Genomic DNA, 6,000 nt, shown 5'->3' on the forward strand with positions numbered 1-6,000 from the left:
CTGCTTCCTACGGAGGAGCTGGTGTTTCTCACACCTGCCTGTGTCCTCCTTCCTTTGCAGAAACCATGGGAGAAGAGAGCGGCGGCATCGTGCGGACGGCAGTGCTGACGTGGGAAAACGCGGAGGTGGCACCAGTGAAAGTTGGAGCGTTGTGTGGAGCCGTGGAGGGGTGGTGGGAGTGGGGGCAGGTGGTGGTGGCTTGGGGAGCTCGCTCTGGGTGCCCGTTTCACTGACTTGAAGGAGTTGGAGCTTCTCGGACTCAACTGTGTTATTCTCTTTGCTTGACGGAAGCCATCCGAGAAGAAAGCAGAGCCAGGAGCGTGGGACGGCGAGGCAAAAGAGTTCAGAAGAGGATCAGCAGCGTCGAGGTCAAGAGGGAGCACAAGAAAGGCCTTCTGGGCAAATGAACCTCTTTGCCATCACAGGGTCAGGCATACACGTAGGAGTGCGGAGGGCATCTTCAGGGTGCCCCCGCTGGCTTTGCGCTGGGTGACCCCCCCTGTAAACAGGGCTGGGTCTTTCCTTTGGTAGTGTTGGCCTTTTGCCACGGTTCTCCTTTGGCTGCCCAGAAAGAGGGGGACAACCCTGTAAGGAAGAGGGAGAGTCCCCTTGGCCACACCCAATAGGAGAATGCAGGTCTCCCGACCCCAGCCCACCCTGTAAACGGGGCAGGGCTTTTTTTTTTGCCTTGGCACCTTTGTGCCTGCTGACGGCTGCTGGCCACTGTGACCCCCTGTAGCTGGGCCGCGTCACAGCCGCTGTTCTTTGGCCAGCCGTGAAGCCCTTGAGCGTAGTCAGGCCCTTGAGGCCTCTGTGCAGGCCAGGGCGAGTCTGAGGCCGTTGTCTCCTGCTTGTGGGCGGTAGGGATGGCTCGCCGCAGGTTGCTGCTCAGAGCTTGCTCCCTCTCCTGGGACGCTGCCCCTTTGTGTCTCTGTCTTGTCTTTGTCGGTGTGAGTGAGAGAGCGAGCGTGTCCCTTGGTCCCCCTAGAAAAGCAGGTAGCGTAGCTTAGGCTTCCCAGGAGGGAAAGAGGGGCTGTGTGCAACAACCGGGGCGTGCCCTCAAAACCCACAAACGGAGACACGGCCCAGCCTCGGCCCTTCTTTCCGAGGAGGCAGCAAAGCCTCTCGGTGACCCGCCTGTAGCCAGGGCCTGGGTCTGTGCCAGTGCTGCTGGTGACGTGCCAGCATGTGCCCGCCCTGTCTTCAGGGCTGGGGCCCTGTCCTCGCGACCTTAGGCCGTGGAGGGCATTGTTGGGGGTGCCGAGCCTAGAAGGGGCAGCCTTGTAAGCGGGGCTTTGTACGACCCCAGTGCTCGGCGGGCGGTTGGAGGGAGCCCCTGTAATCAGGTGGGTATTCCTGGCCCTGGCCGTTCCGAGGTCCAGGGCCGGGAGGTGTGCAGCTCCCTGTCCGTGGAGGAAGGCCCCCAGGCCTTAGGCCGTTAGCTGTTTTTCCTGGTACTGGAATCTTATTGCTATTAGTGCAGGGGGAAGCCGAGTCCTGTGGCTCCCTGGGTGTGCACCCGCCCGTAATCGGGGTCTGGGTCTGGGAGCCTCGGTGCTCCCTCGGCTGGCAGGCTGTGCGGGGCGACCGCCCCGTTAGCGGGGAGCGGGTCTGGGTGCCCCTGAGGCGGAGAGAAGGAGCCTCCGCAGGCCTTTGGGCCCAGGGCCGCCCGTAAGTCTGGGCCAGTGCCCTGGAGTCCCGGGCACTTTGCAGACTAGCAGCGTCTCGAGCCCTCTGTAGTCAGAGGTGCAGCCTCGTTGGCCAGTGCTTTGTATGCCCAGCTTCCTTTGCCCAGAGGGCCTGGCTCCCAGCAGCAGACGGGGCGTCGCCGTGACCACTCAAGGTGAGGTTTGGAGAGGTTTGTGTCAGTGGGGGGCTCTGTGGGTGGGTTTGGAGTGACTTGGAGGTCTCCCTCTGGGGATGTAGGGTCCCTGTCTGCTTCCTACGGAGGAGCTGGTGTTTCTCACACCTGCCTGTGTCCTCCTTCCTTTGCAGAAACCATGGGAGAAGAGAGCGGCGGCATCGTGCGGACGGCAGTGCTGACGTGGGAAAACGCGGAGGTGGCACCAGTGAAAGTTGGAGCGTTGTGTGGAGCCGTGGAGGGGTGGTGGGAGTGGGGGCAGGTGGTGGTGGCTTGGGGAGCTCGCTCTGGGTGCCCGTTTCACTGACTTGAAGGAGTTGGAGCTTCTCGGACTCAACTGTGTTATTCTCTTTGCTTGACGGAAGCCATCCGAGAAGAAAGCAGAGCCAGGAGCGTGGGACGGCGAGGCAAAAGAGTTCAGAAGAGGATCAGCAGCGTCGAGGTCAAGAGGGAGCACAAGAAAGGCCTTCTGGGCAAATGAACCTCTTTGCCATCACAGGGTCAGGCATACACGTAGGAGTGCGGAGGGCATCTTCAGGGTGCCCCCGCTGGCTTTGCGCTGGGTGACCCCCCCTGTAAACAGGGCTGGGTCTTTCCTTTGGTAGTGTTGGCCTTTTGCCACGGTTCTCCTTTGGCTGCCCAGAAAGAGGGGGACAACCCTGTAAGGAAGAGGGAGAGTCCCCTTGGCCACACCCAATAGGAGAATGCAGGTCTCCCGACCCCAGCCCACCCTGTAAACGGGGCAGGGCTTTTTTTTTTGCCTTGGCACCTTTGTGCCTGCTGACGGCTGCTGGCCACTGTGACCCCCTGTAGCTGGGCCGCGTCACAGCCGCTGTTCTTTGGCCAGCCGTGAAGCCCTTGAGCGTAGTCAGGCCCTTGAGGCCTCTGTGCAGGCCAGGGCGAGTCTGAGGCCGTTGTCTCCTGCTTGTGGGCGGTAGGGATGGCTCGCCGCAGGTTGCTGCTCAGAGCTTGCTCCCTCTCCTGGGACGCTGCCCCTTTGTGTCTCTGTCTTGTCTTTGTCGGTGTGAGTGAGAGAGCGAGCGTGTCCCTTGGTCCCCCTAGAAAAGCAGGTAGCGTAGCTTAGGCTTCCCAGGAGGGAAAGAGGGGCTGTGTGCAACAACCGGGGCGTGCCCTCAAAACCCACAAACGGAGACACGGCCCAGCCTCGGCCCTTCTTTCCGAGGAGGCAGCAAAGCCTCTCGGTGACCCGCCTGTAGCCAGGGCCTGGGTCTGTGCCAGTGCTGCTGGTGACGTGCCAGCATGTGCCCGCCCTGTCTTCAGGGCTGGGGCCCTGTCCTCGCGACCTTAGGCCGTGGAGGGCATTGTTGGGGGTGCCGAGCCTAGAAGGGGCAGCCTTGTAAGCGGGGCTTTGTACGACCCCAGTGCTCGGCGGGCGGTTGGAGGGAGCCCCTGTAATCAGGTGGGTATTCCTGGCCCTGGCCGTTCCGAGGTCCAGGGCCGGGAGGTGTGCAGCTCCCTGTCCGTGGAGGAAGGCCCCCAGGCCTTAGGCCGTTAGCTGTTTTTCCTGGTACTGGAATCTTATTGCTATTAGTGCAGGGGGAAGCCGAGTCCTGTGGCTCCCTGGGTGTGCACCCGCCCGTAATCGGGGTCTGGGTCTGGGAGCCTCGGTGCTCCCTCGGCTGGCAGGCTGTGCGGGGCGACCGCCCCGTTAGCGGGGAGCGGGTCTGGGTGCCCCTGAGGCGGAGAGAAGGAGCCTCCGCAGGCCTTTGGGCCCAGGGCCGCCCGTAAGTCTGGGCCAGTGCCCTGGAGTCCCGGGCACTTTGCAGACTAGCAGCGTCTCGAGCCCTCTGTAGTCAGAGGTGCAGCCTCGTTGGCCAGTGCTTTGTATGCCCAGCTTCCTTTGCCCAGAGGGCCTGGCTCCCAGCAGCAGACGGGGCGTCGCCGTGACCACTCAAGGTGAGGTTTGGAGAGGTTTGTGTCAGTGGGGGGCTCTGTGGGTGGGTTTGGAGTGACTTGGAGGTCTCCCTCTGGGGATGTAGGGTCCCTGTCTGCTTCCTACGGAGGAGCTGGTGTTTCTCACACCTGCCTGTGTCCTCCTTCCTTTGCAGAAACCATGGGAGAAGAGAGCGGCGGCATCGTGCGGACGGCAGTGCTGACGTGGGAAAACGCGGAGGTGGCACCAGTGAAAGTTGGAGCGTTGTGTGGAGCCGTGGAGGGGTGGTGGGAGTGGGGGCAGGTGGTGGTGGCTTGGGGAGCTCGCTCTGGGTGCCCGTTTCACTGACTTGAAGGAGTTGGAGCTTCTCGGACTCAACTGTGTTATTCTCTTTGCTTGACGGAAGCCATCCGAGAAGAAAGCAGAGCCAGGAGCGTGGGACGGTGAGGCAAAAGAGTTCAGAAGAGGATCAGCAGCGTCGAGGTCAAGAGGGAGCACAAGAAAGGCCTTCTGGGCAAATGAACCTCTTTGCCATCACGGGGTCAGGCATACACGTAGGAGTGCGGAGGGCATCTTCAGGGTGCCCCCGCTGGCTTTGCGCTGGGTGACCCCCCCTGTAAACAGGGCTGGGTCTTTCCTTTGGTAGTGTTGGCCTTTTGCCACGGTTCTCCTTTGGCTGCCCAGAAAGAGGGGGACAACCCTGTAAGGAAGAGGGAGAGTCCCCTTGGCCACACCCGATAGGAGAATGCAGGTCTCCCGACCCCAGCCCACCCTTTAAACAGGGCAGGGCTTTTTTTTTTGCCTTGGCACCTTTGTGCCTGCTGACGGCTGCTGGCCACTGTGACCCCCTGTAGCTGGGCCGCGTCACAGCCGCTGTTCTTTGGCCAGCCGTGAAGCCCTTGAGCGTAGTCAGGCCCTTGAGGCCTCTGTGCAGGCTAGGGCGAGTCTGAGGCCGTTGTCTCCTGCTTGTGGGCGGTAGGGATGGCTCGCCGCAGGTTGCTGCTCAGAGCTTGCTCCCTCTCCTGGGACGTTGCCCCTTTGTGTCTCTGTCTTGTCTTTGTCGGTGTGAGTGAGAGAGCGAGCGTGTCCCTTGGTCCCCCTAGAAAAGCAGGTAGCGTAGCTTAGGCTTCCCAGGAGGGAAAGAGGGGCTGTGTGCAACAACCGGGGCGTGCCCTCAAAACCCACAAACGGAGACACGGCCCAGCCTCGGCCCTTCTTTCCGAGGAGGCAGCAAAGCCTCTCGGTGACCCGCCTGTAGCCAGGGCCTGGGTCTGTGCCAGTGCTGCTGGTGACGTGCCAGCATGTGCCCGCCCTGTCTTCAGGGCTGGGGCCCTGTCCTCGCGACCTTAGGCCGTGGAGGGCATTGTTGGGGGTGCCGAGCCTAGAAGGGGCAGCCTTGTAAGCGGGGCTTTGTACGACCCCAGTGCTCGGCGGGCGGTTGGAGGGAGCCCCTGTAATCAGGTGGGTATTCCTGGCCCTGGCCGTTCCGAGGTCCAGGGCCGGGAGGTGTGCAGCTCCCTGTCCGTGGAGGAAGGCCCCCAGGCCTTAGGCCGTTAGCTGTTTTTCCTGGTACTGGAATCTTATTGCTATTAGTGCAGGGGGAAGCCGAGTCCTGTGGCTCCCTGGGTGTGCACCCGCCCGTAATCTGGGTCCGGGTCTGGGAGCCTCGGTGCTCCCTCAGCTGGCAGGCTGTGCGGGGCGACCGCCCCGTTAGCGGGGAGCGGGTCTGGGTGCCCTCGAGGCGGAGAGAAGGAGCCTCCGCAGGCCTGTGGGCCCAGGGCCGCCCGTAAGTCTGGGCCAGTGCCCTGGAGTCCCGGGCACTTTGCAGACTAGCAGCGTCTCGAGCCCTCTGTAGTCAGAGGTGCAGCCTCGTTGGCCAGTGCTTTGCATGCCCAGCTTCCTTTGCCCAGAGGGCCTGGCTCCCAGCAGCAGACGGGGCGTCGCCGTGACCACTCAAGGTGAGGTTTGGAGAGGTTTGTGTCAGTGGGGGGCTCTGTGGGTGGGTTTGGAGTGACTTGGAGGTCTCCCTCTGGGGATGTAGGGTCCCGGTTTACTTCCTACGGAGGAGCTGGTGTTTCTCACACCTGCCTGTGTCCTCCTTCCTTTGCAGAAACCATGGGAGAAGAGAGCGGCGGCATCGTGCGGACGGCAGTGCTGACGTGGGACAACGCGGAGGTGGCACCAGTGGAAGTTGGAGCGTTGTGTGGAGCTGTGGGGGGGTGTGGTGGGAGTGGGCAGGTGATGG

Source organism: Pithys albifrons, chromosome 4 (assembly GCF_047495875.1).
Source record: "Pithys albifrons albifrons isolate INPA30051 chromosome 4, PitAlb_v1, whole genome shotgun sequence".
Classification (NCBI taxonomy): domain Eukaryota; kingdom Metazoa; phylum Chordata; class Aves; order Passeriformes; family Thamnophilidae; genus Pithys; species Pithys albifrons.